This window comes from Rattus rattus, chromosome 5 (assembly GCF_011064425.1).
Source record: "Rattus rattus isolate New Zealand chromosome 5, Rrattus_CSIRO_v1, whole genome shotgun sequence".
In the NCBI taxonomy this organism is placed as follows: domain Eukaryota; kingdom Metazoa; phylum Chordata; class Mammalia; order Rodentia; family Muridae; genus Rattus; species Rattus rattus.
The window spans coordinates 40656932-40677872 of record NC_046158.1 but is presented as its reverse complement, the minus strand read 5'-3'; the positions used below and the strand labels follow the sequence as shown (position 1 = coordinate 40677872).

General features: G+C 36.4%; 1 protein-coding gene and 1 long non-coding RNA gene across 8 annotated transcripts in view; both read left to right on the top strand.

Moving 5' to 3' along the window:
- Kcnh7 (potassium voltage-gated channel subfamily H member 7) overlaps positions 1-20941 on the top strand; it is a 489779-nt gene that overhangs the window by 94159 nt on the left and 374679 nt on the right. The window lies entirely within an intron of this gene.
- LOC116901456 overlaps positions 20146-20941 on the top strand; it is a 22076-nt gene continuing 21280 nt past the window's right edge. The window contains exon 1 of the long non-coding RNA XR_004387996.1: positions 20146-20937. This is a non-coding gene — a long non-coding RNA (uncharacterized LOC116901456). The remainder of the gene's footprint in view (positions 20938-20941) is intronic.

Below are 20941 nucleotides of genomic sequence, written 5' to 3'. Positions count from 1 at the left end.
AAACATAATGAAAAAGACCCATTCTACTTCCTATTCATCACAATTCTTTATGTCAAAGAATGTATTAAATTCAACTAGGAAATTCAGCATCGCTATATGGAACTTATGAATAATATTTCTTAGAATCCACAGTTCAATAATGTATTGAGTTTAGCCAAAAAGAACATTATTAAAAATATGAGTATTTCTATATATTTCACATATACATATATATATATAAATTAACAGGGATGTCTAATTTTTAGCTAAATGTTTAAGCCCACAGTTTACCTTTTTGAATAGAAAAAGGCCACAGTTGTGAAATACATTTTGATACTGTGATACTGCTGTTAGGCGTTTTATTATAGGTAATGTATAAAAACCACCTAGTACATGGTAGGACTTTTGTTTTCATGACAGTCAAGCAGAAGCAGTTCCAAAAATCTACATCATAAATGCACCCTTGTATCTTGGTACTTCCCTTTCACACAAGCAGAATTTAAATCACCATATCAAAAACTCTGTCATTGTAGTAGGGTAGCAGGAGGAGGCTCTGATGGTTGGCAACTGGAAACAGCTGGAAGAACTAAAAAGCAGGATAGATTGGGTTAAAGATAGAAACAATGACCCTGCGACATTGAGGACCCCTAGGAACAGTTGCTTATGTTTTGTTCACTATTCACGCATACACACACACACACACACACACACACACACACACACACACACACACACACACGAGTCTGTTTCAGTTCTGCTTTGTTATCATCTTTGTTCTGAGTCTAGACCAAAGGCAGGAGGAGCTCTCACCTACAGAAATCCTGATCTGCAGACTAAAGACCAAATACAGAAGGAAGAGCCAAGTTTTTGCTTGGTCATGGTATGTGTCTCAGTTTAGTGGCCAGAGAAAGTTACTTAGATTATAGTGACTTAGGAGAAATACAGTCAGAAGAAAGAATATTTTGGACAGTAGTTTGTGTTTTGGAGAATGGCATAATCAACACACTGGGTGAAAGTACACATGTACGGACGAAATGCAGAAAATGGAGCAAACTGGGAAAAATTGGCTGCTAGCTCATCCATGGGAGTTAGTATGTTTCCATTCAGAGTTGGAAAGTTACTGGCCAAGTTATTTTTGTCAAAAGAATCTGAAGGCTGGTGACAACATTTGCTCAGTTCCCTTAGGCAAGCCTGGCTCTTGGAAGATCTTGGGTACTCAGATCTTTAAGTCATATGTAGTGTAACATGTCAGGTGGAAAGAAAGGGAATTCATGTTTTTAATTCATCAGATTTCCCAATGTCAACAAATGATTCATATATACAAAACAATATGGTGCTCTAACTTGGGCACAGTCTGGCTCACTGACCACAAAGACTTGTTTGTTTGTTTTGACTTTTGTTGTTGTTGTTAGCAATATTGGTGGTGCATAGGCAGCTCCCTGAATTTTGCTGAAATGATGTTCATAAAAATCTCACATTTTAATTCCAAATGATTTTGTGGATTTATTTATTATCCCAAGTTCTTGAGCTTTACTTAGAAACTTTTCAGGTACTGGATTGATAATACAAATTTCTGAATGCAAAAAAAAAAAAAAAGATACCAAAGTTCAAACAAGTGGAGTCTTTTCCATGTATAAGTGGGGTGCGTGTGTGTGTGTGTGTGTGTGTGTGTGTGTGTGTGTGCGTGTGTGCGTGTGTGTGTGTGTGTGTGTGTGCATGTGTGTGTGTGTGTGTGTGTGTGTGTGTGTGTGAAAAGGGGGAGACTCTGAATGTTAATGCAGGTCAGAGTCACAGTTACAACCCTGTTCTTTCCATATTGTCATGGAAATTAATTTTTCCTTTTATGAGAGAGTTGTTTCTTACACTATTAGCCACCAGATTTTACAAATCATTTCTCTTTTGTATTTTGAATCTTAAGATATACTTTCACCCCAAGAGTTGTAAAAATTGCTAATAAATGCAGTGCTTAGGAACCCAAGGAAGGAGGATTACCATGAGTACAAAACCAGACAGGTCTATAAAGCAAGCGTAATGTCAAACTGGATATCATCAACAGGAAGAGATTATTTCAAGAGACATTAAATACTTTTTAGGGGTTTTATATCTGTCAATAATCTCTTGCAATTAATTTTCTGTAGAGTGAAGTGACAGAGTCAGATGTAATTAGCTTCCAGTCCGCACCTTCTGTATTTTTTAGAGCATATATATTCGTGTTCATGAATGGCACTCTTCCATGTCTTATTGTTGTATTTTGGTAGCAAGTCAATTAAATGAATTATTTAGATTCTCTTGGTTATTTTTAGCTTTATGAAATATTAGGGTAAATTTCTTAAAAATTGCCTGGTCATAAGTGGCAGATTTGGGAGACGAATTATTTAAAAAAATAAAGAGCTTTCAACCTATAAGTTCAGGGCTTCGATTACTAGATGTCCATGTCATTTCTTCTCTTACTGACAAAATGCAATTAATGGATCTCATTGTGTCCCAATTCAAACACGTTTTCAAAATGCCAGGAAATGTATACTTTTATTCAATAATAACATGAAGAAGTCTTGCTTACTTTTTAAAGACAAAGTACCATGTTTAAGTGTTGGTTTTGAAAGAATATACTTATACATGCTGAAATATGCACAGATAAAAGATTAAAGGATTTTTTATTAAATAATATGGTGTTTAAAGAATGTAGATAAAATATAAATATAACATTACTTATGATTTAAAAATCATATGAGCTGAGTGCTGGGTTTCTGGGTAACTTGAGCTCTTTTTTCTCTGAATGAATATTCTAGCCTTTTAAAAAAAGTATATTAAACAAACTTTATAGCGGAATGCATAATGAAACATTAGATGACATAGAGTACCTTTAGTAAAAATCATCATGTTAAAGTTGTGGGAACATTTGATTTTATTTTCCATACTATTCGTTTTAATCTTATGACCAAGTAATTTTCTAGAAACTAATACTGCCCCAAACAATATTAATTGTAAAATTATATGTGAAGTAGTCATACATAATTACTCTCTAAATATGAAAGCAATTGGAAATTTTTAAGTAAGATCACTTTCACCCCACAATAAACTGTTGGACTAAGAACCTTCAGTTGACACAGTGATGAAGCACAGAAATGGATATTACCAACAACCAGTTTGTATTTGTGTTAATCAAGTTCAAATTTGTAAGTTAATCTTATTATATTATGAAAAATATTTGAATAAACCTCTAATCTAAATACAATTGAATTTGGAGGGCCCTTGTTATGGCTAAAATTAGAAATATGAACTTTGTTTTTCTATATTACAGAAATATCCACCAGCAAGCAGTTGGCTAATGTGACCTTAGCTTTACAGAAAAAAGAAAAATCAAAAATACAGCATACATTCAGTGAGTCATAAAATAAAAAGTAATTTTCAGAGATTTTTTTATGACATCTTATAAAGGAAACTTTTCCTTTGATAATGCTCATTCTCCTCATGTCTATTTTAAGTTTGTCTTTGCGCTATATAGTATCTACATAGTAGGTCTAATTATGCTAACAAGTAAACCTAACATTTTACTACTGGAAGTTGTTACATAGGCTAGATTTCTCAAACTCTTCTGTGGCTTTATTACTTAAACTTTGGTAACGATCTGATTTGTTTTCCACATGCACAACTCAAACTAGAGTTTCTAGAAATTTTTCTTTCCAGTTTACCAAACACAAAATCTCACAGAACCTGGAGCTAAAACTGATATCAGAGGGACATTGGTTATGATTAAAACCATCATGAGGTTCTTTGCCCTCAGAACGTGTATGTCTTCTTCTTTATCTCTTTACACAGGTAGATAATACATATCAATAAATTCATGCTACTATTTTGCTAAGTGCATGTAGCAGGCACTGATCGTATATTAATAATTGTCATTCTCCTTTCCTATCCTTTATTTGTTTAAATTCACAGAGGTCATCTCTGATAGATCTTTAGAAGAATTACTGTTTCTGCTGAAATACTAAAAGAAAGAATGTACGAAGTACTCAAAACAATAGCAAAAATAATACCACAAATCTTAAATTGAAAACTTAATTGAGCTGAAGGGGTTTGCAACCCAAAGGAAGAACAACAATATCAACCAACCAGGCCCCCATAGCTCCTAGGGAGTAAACCATCAACCAAAGAATACACATGGAGGAACCAATGGCTCCAGTCACATATGTAGCAGAGGATGGCCTTGTCAAGCATCAATGAGAGGAGAGGTCCTTGGTTCTTAAAAGGTTTGATGCACCAGTGTAGGAAAATGATGCCAGGGTGGGGAGGCAAGAGTGGGTGAGTAGGTGGGGCGCACCCTCATAGAATCGGGGAGGGAGTATTGGATAAGGTGTTTCCAGAGGATAAACTGGTAAAGGGGATAACATTTGAAATATAAATAAAATATCCAATAAAAAATTAAATCTAAAAATAAAAGAAAAAGAAAACTTAATTGAAAATTGTGCTAATGGTCAGAATGGCTACATTTATTTTTTTTTTTAATTTTAATATGCTTTCACGATGCTGGGTAAGATGTTCTACAAAGTTAATTTAATAACCCATCCAGCCTCCCCTCCCTTTCTTCCTCCCTTCCTCCTTCCTGCCTTTCTGTTCTTCCCTCCCTTTTTACTTCCTTCAGTCTCAAATTCATTGTTTCTTTCCTTTCTTCTTTCTTTATTTCATTTGTCTTTTTCTTGGTTAGGCGCACACCAAATCACTGAACTTTTAAATCATATTTTTAGAACTTAGATTTCAGCTTTTCATTTCATCCCTAGTCCCCTCCTGCCCTTGTAGGAAAATCAATGTACAAAAGGACTAAAATTCACATGTATACAGTTAGTGTATAAAAACAATATAAGTGATTTGTTTTTATAAGATATGGTAGTAATACTGCTAAAGTTAAAATTAATAAAATAATGTCATACGATTGTGGAATAAAATATGGTAAAGTAATAGCTGCTAATATAACCTGTCAATGAAGTAAATTAGTTTAGCAGAGAATTCTCAAGCTCCATTTGGAGAAGCATTGAAAAATAAAGTATAAAGGCAGGAAAATTCTACAGAAAATATGAAGAAAATTTCTATAACCTGAATAGAGCACTCATAATAAGAACAGTTATATAAACTCTGACCAAATGAGTGCTATACATCTCAAAAGATATCTATCCCACTTGTCGGTTACCCCTCCTACAGCACTCCCATCCCACATCCTCCTTCACCCCTCACACATTTTCTTGTCCTACCACTCCAACATCCCCCTACACTGAGGCATCAAGCCTCCCTGGGACCAAGGGCCTCTCTTCCTGTTGTCAGGAAAGGCCATCCTCTGCAACATATGTATCTGAAGCCATAGATTCCTCCAGGTACATTCTTGGTTGGTGGTCTAGACTCTGGGAGAACTAGGTGGTCAGTCCAGCCTATATTGTTCTTCCAATGGGGTTGTAATTCCCCTCTACTCTTCCAGTGCTTCTGCCACCTCCCCATCAGGTTCCCTGAGCTCAGTCTGATGGTTGGCGCCAAGCATCCACGTCTGCATTGGTCACTTGCTGGAGGAACCTCTTCAGAAACTGCCACACTAGGTTATTGTCAGCAAGCGCCTCTTGACTATGGCAACAGTGTTAGGTTTGGTATCTGCAGACATGATGGATCCCCAGGTGGGACAGTTCCCCGATGGCCTTTCCTTCAGTCTCTTCCTTTATTTTTTTTGTCCCTGTTCTTCCTTTGGACAGGAACATTCCTGGGTTAAACATTTTGAGAAGGGTGGGTGGCCCTTTCCCTCCATCGAGGGCAATGTCTGTCTACTGGAGGTGGTTTCTACAGGTTCTATCCCCCGCCCTTCTTTACGCATTTCTGCTAAAGTCATGCTACAGGGAACTTTTTGTTCATATAATGAATACTTAATTTTTTTTTAGAAGAATAGAAGTCTGTTTTGCTATATTAACTTTGGAAACAAGAGCAGTGAGTAGTAGTTGATTTATTACATTCCAAAAATCACATCAAACAGACAATAAGAAAAATAGTGGCCTAGAGACACACACAGAGTCAGATAGACCAATGATCAGAGAAGAAGACACAGAGATAAATTTGGGTATACACAAATATTAACACGAGAAGTTTCTTGGTATATGGACTTATTAAAATCATCCATTCTATAGAGAAAACAACAAAACTCTACAGAACGGTTGTGTTTAACACGAGATGCTCATGAATGGAGCGCTCATTTGACATATCTCCCCTGTTATCTTTGTTATCGTCATTGTTTGGTGATGAGATCCCATACAAGACTTAGCACACTTAATTCCATATCTAGCTTTATGGACGAGATTATAAGGACTTTGTAGAACGCATAACAGCATTTATACTTCAGTTTCAGAAACAGCCAAAATAGGAATTGATTGTTTTATTGTTTTTTACCTCCTTGACATTGTTTAATGCATTGTGATCCTAGTCGCCCAATTTACCCTACTAACCACCATGATACCTTCCTACTCCTAATTCTGTGTCCTCATCTCTTTCTTACTTTAATTAACCTATTAAATCCAATTTGTTCTTCCAACATTGTCTTGGATGTGGCATTGTCTACTGGAGTACAGTGGATCAACTAGGAGTCATACCCTTAAAGAAAACTGATTCAGCCTTCCCTAGAAACCACCAAGAACTGTAAATAGGGCCCCTAGTAAGGGGTATATTTCTGCATTTATTGTTTCTGTAAAAAAAAAGTAGTCATCATTTCTATTTTAAATAATGATTCATTTGTTTTAATTCATATTACTTCAGACACCTTAAGAATTTGAAGATGGAGAACTACACCTCCTAGGTTTCAAACTTTGTGTCCATATGTTCATAATAGTTTTAAAAGCTCTTCCCGAGATGTGGTAATTGTTTATAGTTTTTATGAATATCATTAATTCGTAGTCATCGTTCTGAAAGCTATTTAAAGAATGACATTTCCGGAAACAATAGTTGCAGAGATACAAATCCCACTGGACTCAGGGTAAGCATGCAAGTGAGAATACTTGGTTCCTGCTAAAGCTTGGCTTAATGAAGATGAAGGACCTCTGTTTAGATCCACTTTCCAGCTGCTTGCAGGATAACAAGACTTGATGTAGCAGGATCAAGGACTTTATGTTTTTTCTGCCACAATTAACATATTGGGGTATTTTTTAGAATGCAATAGAATGTATACACAGATAAAGGCTGTGCTATACATAAACAGGCAGGAAACCGCTCAAAGACTGTTAACATTTGGAGCAAAGTATGCTAAAACAGGTTACTCATAATAGTGACCTCTCCTATTTTAACATTCTTATCGGTTTGCTTGTTGAATGTTTTTTTTTAACTGAACTTAGCGACGTTGATTGAAAATAGCGAACAATCTGAGATTTCGAGTAGGTTGAAGTCATGCTTCAGTGTTTGCTGTGTAGCCCACATATTCCTATTTAAAAACAAAGTTGCAAAAAATTAGGGGTTTTACTCCATCTGTTTAAAACTGCTGTTTTCATAGACAGGGATTTCTCCTATAATACACAGTGAATGTTTCTTGCTAAAATGTGATGGAGCCTTCAGCCTTCCTAAGGAATTAGAGGTGTTTTGTGGTTACTTGAAAATAAAGGAACAAGGATCCACTTTAAAACAAGCCTCTCATAATTTCCTTCCTGGCTTTTCTACCTGTGTTTTTTGTTGGCTTTCAGCAGTTTCACGTTGCAACCTTTTCATAATGCAAGCGAGGGTTTATGGAATCCCATTCATTAAGAATAAACAAAAGGAATCTGTAGCTTACAGTCTGCATGTATGTAACTGAAAACACCCCACACTAGTCTGCCGTGCTCTGCGCGAGCTTACTGTGTTTTCCTGAAAGAGTAACTATAAATATTCACTCTGTGAGACATTTTTACAACATCCTGTGAAATATATAGTTTTCACCAATGCCCCGAATAAAAACATAGTTAGCATGAAAAATATGGTACAGATCAGTCTTCCATGCATGTTGGCATCAATATAACCTGAGGCATAATAGAGCTAGAGAGATGGTTCGGTGGTTAAAAAAAAAAATTCTCTGTTCTTCTAGAAGACCTTGGTTCCCTTTCTAGCACCAACATCAGGCAACTTGGAATTGTTTATCCCAGCTCCTGGGACTCCAACACTCAATACTCAATTCCAACCTTCATAGATAGACACACACACACACACACACACACACACACACACACACACAGAGAGAGAGAGAGAGAGAGAGAGAGAGAGAGAGAGAGAGAGAGAGCATACATTCACTCAAAGACATCCACACATACACAAATCAAATTAAAATAAACATTTAAGAATATAAATAGCATCTGGTTCTTCAACCATCACACGTAACCGAGGACAAGCATTTGTATCTCCCTGTACTGTCTTCCACAAAGAGAAAACGATCACTCACTGGATTCTAGCACAGCTGGGGTGTCTTGGTTCCAAATTCTTTTCTGGTTGTTTTTAAAATGCTACCCAAAGGCATACAGATGCAGGATCAAAAATACTTGAAATTACAGGATTCATAGAACCTGGAGGGATAAATACTTCATTTTATATTCTGTGTATTTTCCTGTAAGAAAAACGAACTGATGTATTTTAAACATAAATCAAATGTGTCACAATGGAAACAACAAAGTGTATATTCTTCCATCTAACTCATTTCTCTTTTACTGTGTCATTCAAAATAAATCTCAGTCTCGTTTTGGCACTTATTCCACAGATACTTGATAGGCAACTTGTGAAAAGGAAACTCTTATTGGATTCTACTCAAATCAGTTTTTGATGAAATATTTATGAGGTCTGTTTTGTCTGTGTCCTGTTCCCTGCCGTGGGCATGAAATGACTTCTCCTTACTTTAAAAACCAGGTCCTGTCTCAACTAGATGCAGTGTAACCATTACAGAATATATAACATATCCATTACACATTATATTAAGATTAAAATTTTACAAGATTTGAAAATAATTATCAGGAGTTGCTGCAAAAGCCACCTTGGAGAAGGAGACTTGATGTAATAAGTGTCCCATTTCCCTATAGGTGGAGTTTGAAAGGCAGATACCCCTTGAGGGCACCAGATTAGGATGATTAAAAGTTGTATTGTTTCCTTATGTAACAATAAATCTAGTAAAATACATTATACCATCATAAAGTTAAATTATAGTATAATGAGTCTACTTGAATAAGGTCTAGCATTTTAAAATTAAATAATAATATTTGGGATTTCTAGAGCTTCCAGTATTCATTAAAGGTTTTTATCCTTCAGGGATAATTTCTGTAATCTTATCCTTCTTAGGTTCTGTTGTGTTTAGTCAGAGGGCTCCTGCTCACTTATTCCCTTTTCTAGCATTGGTAATACAGTAAAAACAAGTAAATAGTTTGTTTTCTGATATAGAAAAGACAATAAATATCCATATGGATACTGTAGAAGTCATTTCTTGTTTAGAAAAGCTGGAGAAAGTCAAAGTCGGAGTTACACTGTCAGGACATAAATTTTAATCATTTAACTACAACCCAGAAAAGTAGAAATTGCCCAATATAAATAAACTGTTTTAGTGATTAATTGTTATAGCAAAAGTGAGGACAGTCATCGTGCATTAATTTTTGCCATAAAATTTAAGGCACTGAATTTATTTTGCCTGTAATTAAATGAGGCTGTAGCATTTTTCTCTCAAAAGCAAATTTATATCATGAAATTAGAGAGCAATCGCTTTTAAAACTAAGTGTATAAAATATGTCTGGATCTGATTTTGGATTCCTGCATTTTAAATTCTCCTTTTCTGATATGATGGTAATATTTAATTAATGTTTCAGATTAAATTACATATATTGCTTGTAAGCATACTAGGAATATTAAATGTCTTGTAGGGAAATTGCTAGACATTAATGCTCCACAATACAATTTTCTTGTCTACTATTAGTCTGTTAACTTTGATATATTTTATGAAGCTCAAAAATATTTGTGTAATTTTAATCAGTGGTGTATTTAATTTATGCATGAATTTGTGGATTCTGGCACATTTAGATTGAAAGACATTCTCATAGGGGACTGGATCATGTAAATGTAAATGTTGCTTTTATTTCCTTAGATGAAGTGATGAGATGAGAGTTGTACACAGTTTAGACTGAGCCCAGAGTTTCTCTATACTAACTATTCCCTAGGCCTGGCATGGAAGCTTCTAGACTCCCTAAAATCATATCTTCCTAGTTGACTGATTCAGTCTAACTTCTCTCAGCTTCAGACTGAATTGCTCTGCTTGGCCTCATACTAACTTTTGCAATATGCTCTAATGTTCTTGTGCTCTTCTTGTGTGTGTTGGGCATATCTTATCTCAGACTCATTCTGTTAACTCTTTCTGATTTGTCACTTTGTCTGCCTCTCAGTTAGATGTCACTTTCACATATGACTGCATCCTTCTACAAACCTTACCTTCATTGTCAGGGATCAAAGGTGTTTACTAAGAGTGTATCTATATTTTAGCCAGATCATGCAGTAATCCAGGGCATATATGCATTCCAGCTGGATTTTGCAGATCAAAAATGTCTTTGGATGTGATCCCTTGCCTGGGCTGCCATGTTGCTGTTTTAAAATTCTTCCATAATATCAAGCCTCTCCCTGTTGGCCTGTATGTCTGTCTGTTCACCTGTCTCTCTCTCTATCTCTCTTTTTCCTCTTTCAGTGAAACATCCTTCTCCCTCCAAATATTCCTCTCTCCCTTCTTCTCTCTCTCTCTTTCTCTCTCTCTCTCTAATATATATATATATATATATATATATATATATACACACACATATGATCCTATGTGTATATATATGTATATGTATATATATGTATGTATATATATACATATGATCTCTCTCAAATATATATATATATACATATGATCCTATGTGTATGATTTAACAGGATCTTAGTTGTTTATAAAGCAGTGTCAAGGATTTCATTACTCCTCTTATTGGTACCTCTATTTAAATATCACTAAACACTAGAGAAACACAAATTTAGCCAAGAGAACATTGTATCCACACAGAGTTCAGAATGACCAAGTAAAAGTAAATGAAAACCATAAAATATTGACAAAGATGCAGGGAAGCTGGATCATTCCTATATTGTTGCTATGAAAGAAACATGGTACCATCCATTGAGAAAGCCGTTCACACTTTGGCTAACCATGTAAATACACGATGAGCCAGTAGTTCTCCTACAGCCCTTTCTCCTAGAGAAATCAAGACAGTTTCGATATAAAACCATCTGGAATTTTATGACAGCCTTATTTAGAGTAGTCAGTGACTGAAAACATCTTATATGTCCTTCAGTGGATAAGCGGGTAAGCACATTGTGGTGAATTTTACATAGACTACTACTCATCAGCAAAGATGAAATGAACTGTGAATTTTCAATAAGCTGGATGAACGTCCAAGGGACTAATTACACTGAGTAATAAAGAGTTAATCCCCAAGAGATTAGGCACCATATTATTTCATTACTACAATATTCTTGAATGAGAAAATGTAGGAGCGTAAAGCAGACTGAAACAGAGAGATGTGTATATAGGAGTGAAGAGGTGTTTGTAAGGAACATGAGGGATCCTATAGATATGAAAGTATACTGAGTCCAGATTGTATCAATATAATATCCAGACTGTGATATTGTACCATAGCTTTTCAAGTTGTTAGTTTTGGAGAGAAACTAGGTTAATGGTACACAAGATAACATTTAATATTTGTATAAGACCCTGAAAAACTGTATCACTTCAAAATAGAATGTTTAATTAAACAGTCCTGGTAGCATACAATTACAGCTCCAGCAATTTAGAGATTACTGGACAATTTCTTGAACCTATAAATTTAAAACCAGCTTGGGAAATCTAGCAAGATCTTGTCTCAGTAGCATTGAGAAATCAAATAAAAAAATAAAAGTAGAAGTTATAAATTGAATTTCATTGAATTAAATTTTACTAAACTCTTTTAAGTTTTTTGGATCAAGTTTGGGAGGCTTGCCGTGTGTATGTGTATGTGTGTGTGTGTGTGTGTGTGTGTGTGTGTGTGTGTGTGTACACACATGCACATATAGATGTGTATGTATAAATGCACATTTTGTTTCTTCCTCTGTGTTTAGTTCTATTGATCATGCATGTCTATCAAGTTTTCCATTTCTTGTAGATTTTTATGTTTGTTTTAATATAAATTTTCAAATGTTTCATGTAGATTGTTTAAGAATCACATTTATTGTAAGGCTCATTTTTTAAATCTTTGATTTTATTAATTTTGTTCTTATCTCTCAGTCAATTCAAAAATCACAAAATCTGTTCACAAAGAGGAATATTATTTTCATGTTTTTGACCTTTGTGTTTCTAGGATTACTGTTTAGAACATATATTTTGTAAGAATAGTCTAACTTGCTCCTATGTAAAAAGAATCAGTACATAAGGTAATCAAGAAATATATTTCACAGTATCAGGGTTCTCTAGTTTAACTAGTAAACCTCTTAAAAAGTTCTTGTACACTTCAATATTCTTTTATTTTGTCAAAATACAGAGTAAAGAAAGATTGACTTGTAGTTGGTCAATAGTGCTTCAGTTCTTCCATTTACTGATACTTGTAAAGGCCATTGGACCTTTATTTTTTATTAATCATTCCATTCATTTATATCTCAAATGATATCCCACTTACCAGTTACCCCTCGACCAAACCCTCATTCCATGAAATCTCCCTTCCTGGTTACCCCTCCACCAACCTCCCGTCCCACATCTGCCCTATCCTCTACCCTTCATCCGTATGAGAGTGCTCATTTTCCCTTTCGAAATTGAAGGTTGATTTTTTTTCAAACACATACATGTACTGTTTCTTGGAAATTGTTATTTACTATTTGATTATGATGATGCGTACTCCTCAGAGTAAGATAGTTAGTAAAAATCCGAGTTTTGCAAAGCAAGTACAAACACACACACACACACACACACACACACACACACACACACACACACACACTCTCTCTCTCTCTCTCTCTTGTCTCTTTCTAAAGCATCTTTGTGACCTAGTGGATTTACAAACCTACTTCTAACTTCATAGCCCATATGACTATATGATTTTTACATAATGGTAATCTGGGTTATCTTTTTATAACCTGTAGCCCAAACACAGTAAATACCAAAGCAATATATTATAAGCTAATACATACTGTGTTCAATAATATTTGGAGACTGATTCTTTATACAATAAAATTGCAATAAATAAAACAATTTTTAAGATAGCATTTTCAAATATCTCATTTTATGATGTAGAATATATAATAAAATCATTTTTCAATTAAACATTTTCTCCTCAGTAAAATGAGTTTGGAAGGCTACAGAGCTTTGATGAGATCTGGTTTCACACAGTATTTAAAATTAACTTTCATTTATTAAACGTCAAAAATATTTCTATTGATTCCTCAGGCCAATAGTTAAAATTACCTGCAATCCCTTATACAAGACATCATTTATATAAGTAGATATAGTTTGCCTTGAACAAAATATTTATAAAGGTAATAAATATAAACAAATTTCTATCTCAATAAAGTAAATAATCTTGTCTCTTTATGTTGTTGCTTTGTGCATTTTTCTTAGTAGTCAGTGTGCTTGCCTAATAATTTTTATATTCTATGTGCCTTTTGATGTAAATGTTCAGTTAGATACCAGAATTCTCTTCTTTGATATACCTATGAATAGCTATGCAGATTAGGAAATCCACATTTTCAGTTTCCACAGATTTCTTTTAAGAAATTCTTCAGAATTACAGAATAGAGTTGTATGTTTCCCCTCTCCAATAAATTTCAAAACATGGCTAAGTTTAGCTCTTTGTTGATCATCAAGAAAAATATCTACCCTAAAATATTAGTTGCATCTTGCTGTGACAAGGCCATCCAACAAACATATACAAAACTTAACTTCAATGCTTTAAAAACATCCATGTATGTCAAAGAAACGCATGGATTAGCTAGGTTGGCAAATATCACACATAAAGCTTACATTTGGATTTCCAATTTCCGTCTGCGAATCTGTACTGTTTTCCACATGAATTGGCTGCCCTGTGCACAAATGATTTGTGATGTCCTTGTGTAGCACTGTGGCGTTCAAGCTCTGTGATTCACATATCCCCATCAGAGTCTCACACCAGTGTTCGCATAACAGCACTCATTATAAACACTGAAGCTTGGTTCAAGTCTCAGCTTTTGTTTCCACCACTAGCATTCTATTAGCCAAATGGAATAAGATATCCCAATCAGAATAAGAAGCAGGAATATTTACCCATTGTTCACCCATTGAGGCTGCTGTTGCTCTTGCTAATTCAAGAATTCAGAGACAGTTATAGAACCAGGTGCCATGTAATCTGTTCACCAATAATGTACATGGGGTTGACAGGAAGTTAAAGAAATATACTGAAAACTCTGTACTATGTATTACAATGCATTTCAAAATTTCACAATTGTGGCTTTGTTCATGGCATTTCAAACACACCTCATCTACCTTACAGATTTAAACTAAGGGTCAACAAATTCTCATCCACTGGTCAAATGTCCCTCATTGACTATATAGTTCACAAGTATAAGCTAGGTATAAACATTTTAAAACAAATCATTTTTAATGGCATTTTGTATTGAGTAAATATCATGTAGAACTCAGAATGCAACGTCCGTAGAAAAGCATCATGGGGACATAGCAGTCCATATTGATATACATCCTCTCCTGAGTTGCTGTCCCTCCATTGTGGCTAGGCTGATTTTTGCAACTGGAATGCCTAAAATTCTTACTATCTGTCCCATTGCAGAAAAAGCAATAGCCTTCATGTTTATAAGAACCACTTCACAGATCCATATAGGCATTTCTAAAAAGCCCTAGTCTGTTTAATCAGTCACTTGTTTAAGAAACTTCAGGCAACATTTCAGATGTCAGGGGTGATGTTTTGTGACTTCTGACTTACAGTATCATCTTCTCCCTCCCCTCCTCCCTGCTCTTTGTGCCAAGGTTTTTATAGTCACTTTCAGTAGTTATTAATCTACATTATATTCTTTTTACTGGGTTAGAACAGCTTTCTTCTATGAGATTCAGTGGCCTATGCTCTATAAGGTATGGTAGGGAAAACCCCACTTCTGGGAAGATCTGACCATCTTATGCCTACGCACAGGATGCCAGGGCTGCAGCTGCCAGGCATTTCCTGATGGTGTGACCTAAGACTCGAATCGCAAATACACTTGGCTCTTCAGCAGTGAGTGGATAGCTGGCAAAATAACTTTTGTCCTTTGGTTATGAATGTTGTATATTGTATCATGCTATGAGCAAACCCCTTAGATTTTAGCAGGACTTTCCTTCTTCAGTGTCATTTGAGAAGCTAAATGTATTACTTTTTCATCAAATCGGTAAGCATGTAGAATTAAAGCACTAGCATAAACCATGTCAGGTTGTCAGAGACTGTAGCTTTTTAATTTGTAGCTACTTTCAGTAATCTATATAATTGATGTAGTTAGTAGTCAGTAAGCTAAGGGGAGTGCTTTTCTGGAACTCTTCAAATGTGGTTATTAAGTTGCTTCTTAACTCACCTTCATTGTGATTTTTACCCTTGGTTGTTTCTATAAAGAGGAAGTCTTCAGTGAAGTCGGGCATCAAACCACCATCAATTTTGTTCACAGCTGCCAGCTACAAGACATGTCCTGTGCCTGACAGATGCTTTCAGGCTCAGAGGGCAATTTTCTTAGCACTTCCTTGTCTCAAAATTCACCTTTTAGTCACTCTCCATCTCAGTAGCTAAAACAGGCACTTACACCTATTTCCTCTCTCACAGTGACTACTCTACCTATGACTTCTGTCTCCATGCAGGTAAAACTGCTGTTCCAACATTAGGAAGCAGCTGTTTCAAGTCTAAACACATCTTGTCCTCTACATGACTGAAATCAAGAGTGATTCTAGCCAGGTACCTACATCTTGCTACCGCAGTACTTGGCTGACACTTCAAAAACCCATGTGCTTTCTTTTTCCTCTTCATTTAAATCAAGTAGGGGTAACTTACCCCTGGTCGAGCAAACCCAATGAGCCACTGGGATAAATGACACTCACAATGTTAAATCTTAAGTCACCCTTGTCCTTTGAAATTGGCCATATAAATTATATGCCCGAAAGCCAACATCAAAAACTTTGCTAGCAGGTCAAGACTTGAGCGTTTGCTTATAAAGTAACGGTCGATGTCATTTAGGAGAGGACTTCTTCAGCTCTTGACACTTGCTATCTCTTTAGAACTCAGAAATGTTAGATGAATGTGTTTAAAAAGGGTGTGCAAATGAAATTATAAATTACAAATTATAAATTATAAATTACAAATACATTTGTTTTACAACAATTTTCGGGATCCACAAACTTCAGCCATTCATTAAAGACGAGTTCAAGTATGCATACTAATAAGATAGATGTGTTTGTTCATTTTTACGTAAAGAATTTAATAAAATCCAAATATCATGTATCTCAGGATAATGGATGATTTCATCCATTCGGTATTCATCAATCCTGCCCCATGTGCTGTATAAAACAGCAGTATGTCCCCCAGTCACAAGCCAACATTCGTTTAAAATACTTTTCAATAGGAAACTCAAATCAGCAACCCAAAAAGAAAGTTTCATATTAAATAATGTAACAATGCAATCCAGTCTGATGAATACATACCGAGGCATGATGTTGAGAACTGTTAAAGGACCATCTTCCAAACATTAAACAATCGCCTTTTTATAAAAGCAGAAAATTCTGTAGGTTGTGCAAACACCATGCAACTCATGACCATAATTGTCTTACATCCGAGTGGAGCTGGGAAGTGTAGCCATCATTGGTACTGCGTGGTTCAACAGTGTTCTCAGTGGTGATGCGTTCAGAACCAAGGCTGCACTGGAGGCACAGCGTGCTGCTCAGGCAAGCACTGTCAGAAACAGCACATGTGTTATGTTCTTGACTTTGAATGATATCCCATCATTGGCCATTCAAAGACCTCTTACTATTGCCATTATTTTTACATATATCACGTTTAGTAATACATCCAGGCCTACAATTGAAAATGCCACAGTTGGATCTGGAGAGATGGATTTCTAGTTCAGATCACTTGCTGCTCTTGCAGAAGATCCAGGTTCACTTCCCAAGACCCACAACCAATAACTGCTTGTAGCTCCCAGTCCGGCAGATTCTACTCTCGTTTCTGCTTTTGCTGGGTATTGCACCATTGTAAAAGATACATACCAGCAGGTAAAATACCCACAAATACAAAAATAAGAATAAATACATCTTTAATTTAAGACACTGGGACCTAGAGAACACAAATGAACCCACTTCAGGAACATTTTGATACTAAACTATTTATCACTTCATCGTGCTTTATTTTGAGAATGCTTAAGAGACGCCTGGACAAAATCCCAAAGAGTTTATGCCATTGTCAGTTTAGATTAATAATTTACCTCAATCACTCTTCCCTAGCACAGCAGGAAGACAGCTCCCTGTTTATGACAAGCTGGAGGAGAGATTAAGTGGCTGGTTGCAGAGGATGCTCAGAACTGCTTTGGTGGTGCCAGAAAAATGGCTTTCTCCCCCTGGGGAGAGATAAGCTGTAGAGAATGTCGATAACATAGCTTGAGCGGTTCTCACAGAGAACCCCAACAGGTGTGTGCTTAGCTCTTTGGAGGAAACAATGTAGAAGCATTGTTTTCTGTCTTGAAAAAGGAATCTGCTTTTGATCAGCTGACGTTAAAATTATACAGTCGGCGTCTTAATTCTAAAAGATCTGCAGGCTATAAAATACGATGGGAAGAGGCACGCTCTAGACAAAATGGGAGCATTTAAAGTGCCTTCTGAAGAGCCTCGCGCAGCAGAGCCGAGTGCGCATTGATCAAAGCACAGGGTCCCCGGTGTGAAGCTTTGAAGAGGAAGTGTAACACCCTAAATGCACAACAGTGTTAGCAGGGATAAAAGCAGGTGGGAAGAGAGGACGGGGAGCTACTCTCCTTTTGTCGCCTAGAGCTCTTTACCCTTTCAGAGTTATTCGTATTTATTGCTTTTACCATTTTTTGGCTTGTCTGTTTTAGTCTCGCCTGTTTTTCTTTCTGTTTTCTTTTGAAGGTAATAGCTATTGTAAACCTTCTTCGCGGTAGGAAGTGAGGTCTCTGCGGCACGGACCTCCTTTTACAGGAATGAGGAAATGTTTGCTATATGAAGCATTCGGAACTTACTCTGCCTGTCTAACTTCTAGGTTGAAAATTCTATCCTTCCTCACGTTGGAGCTATGCTGTCAATGGAGAAGCATGGCTTTGAGGCATCAGTAAACTATCCCTGCTATTGTATAGATACCAAGTAGTTAAAACTGTACACTTAGAGTGAAGAATTACATGAACTGAGCTCCCTTTGAAGTGACTTAGGGGAAATGCTGGATGTAGCTGGAAGTTGGCCATGATGTGGTAGCCTTAATTTATCTTTAGTTTAGTTTAGTTTATTGAGGAAGTCTTCTAAATGCATGCCTGATTCCTTGTTATTTTATTTTATTTGGAGTTGCTAAGAACCAAACTAGTGCCTCTAGGCAAATTTTCTACCGCTAAGCTACTCCCCAGTCCTCCCACCTGCTGGTGGAGCACTCATTCCTAGATGTTCAGAGACTAAGGCATGGAGATAAAGAGTATCGCCAGTTCCCAAGGAGCCAGCACTTTCTCCCATGTATACTCTATTAAGGTGTTACTGCTTACAGTATATTTTCAAGAGCCTTTTCCTGGAAAATCCAGCGGCTAATAGATTAGTGGCGGCAATAGGAGCCTTCATGAAAGAGTTCTAAAAATACAGTATCTTTCAAAGTCTCTGCTGACATGAAAGCCCAGCAACGACATTGGGATTATTATGCTAGGAATATGTTCAGCCCAGAGGGCATGCGCTAAATAAAACATGGCCAAAAATATCTACATCCTCCTTAGAATATCCACCCCTTGCCTCGTGGCTCCAACATATCACCCTAGAGCTTTCTTTCATTTACTTTAATACAATTTTTATTCAGCCATACAGATATGTACTATAAAAATAGCAATGGTTATTTTCCACGCCTTACAGGTGACTGATTTTCACACCTCTGTGGGGATTGAATAAAAGTTACACTGAAGCGGGTATTCAAATGAATCCAAGTGGTGGAGGTAGATTTCAGGCATAACTAAATGTTTAACTGATGCTATTACATTAATGTTGGTTAAATTTTAAAATTTACATTTGACATTAAAAGGCAACAATTTGCAGCTCCTCCTGATTTCTTTCGAGATGTTTTTGCTTTATGCATTCGTGGGTTACAAAAAGTCATCAGAAGCTTAGTAGCAGGCGCTCCTCTGGGAATGTCTCAAACTGAGCCAGCATCCCTGTTGCCTAACCTGCATCCTACAGGGTGTGCCATGAATGAGTGTTCCCTCACTGCACATTTTGATGCTACCTTCTACACAGGCTTTTGAGAAATGGATTTTTGCTCTAATAGAACCTTACAGTGGAAGGATGTTTTCTGCCAAAAATTAATGTTCAATGGTGCTAATTAGTTATATTTTCTGAAAGAGTGTGTGTGTGTGTGTGTGTGTGTGTGTGTATGAGAGAGAGAGTGAGAGAGAGAGACAGACAGACAGACAGACAGAGACACAGAGAGAGAGAGAGAGAGAGAGTGAGAGAGAGAGAGAGAGAGAGAGAGAGAGAGAGAGAGAGAGAGAGAGAGAAGAGTGTTTAAGCCTTGGTTTAATGTGACTCATTATGCAATGCTACTACACAATACATGTTACTATTTCAGAAAGTTGCTTAAAAATTTTAAAACTAAGTCATTCTAATTTTATCATACATGAATGTTTATGTTTAAATTACTATGGCTGCCCCCAATATTCATCTTATTTGTATAGGATAGGTAAAGGGTTTGAAAGCCCAATTCTGAGCAATGGCTCTCAAAGTTCTTTTTGATTCTTTGGGGGACATTTCATGTTCAATTTATTCTCACAAAAGTACAGATCAAAGTTGTTTAACCTTTGAGCTTTTTCTGCTCATGTGGATTGACAAGTCTTTCACTGTATCACACCGTGGGGGTTACACACACACACACACACACACTCACACACACACACACACACACACACACACACACACATATATTCTTTTGTTCTCTTCCCCACATTATCTGTTTGTTGATGGCCATGGATGCGCAGAACAAACTCCTTTTGGTATCCATTCCTAATAACTTAGTTGTGTCATTTGCTGCATTAATACTGTGTGTTTAGGGATTCAAGATACATAGTGAGCAGACTGCAAGTTACAAATTTTAATTTCAAGAAGCATTCAAGATGCTTGTTAGCACTTGAAGGCAGATGAGTACTTAGGAATTGCTCGAGTGGGGCAGTAACAGAAGGGAGCGATGATTGGTAGGCTGGGGGAAAGGTATTGTGGTATAGACAGCATGGGAAACAAAAGCCTCCTGTTTCCTCGGCTGTTGTAAGAAGTTCAAACAAATCTGGCTGCTGGGGATTTTTTGGAACAAAAGTTGGGAACAAGATGTAGCAAAACTGAAATTCTGAGCGTGAAACTTCAAAGTCGTTTCTATGAGGAATAGGTACAGAGAGTGCCAGGCTCCTACAGGAACTGAGACAGGCCCTGCCTGAGTAGACTGCTATTACAGATGGTCACCTATACTGTTTCTCAGTTCTGTGAGTGGGTGGGGAAAATGTTGCTGTCCATCCATTCTACAGTTTGGTCATCAGTGCCTTGCCAAAACAGCCAAGAATGAGCATGCGGATCAGGAAAACCCATCAGATTATTAGGTAGTGTTTCTTCTAGTCCAAGTGCTATTTTAGATGCATTAGATACATTGTCTCAAATTTATTCAGTTTTTAACTTCCATATTTTCATCCAGATTCAAAATTAGCTACATTGAGTCATCCACAGGCGTAT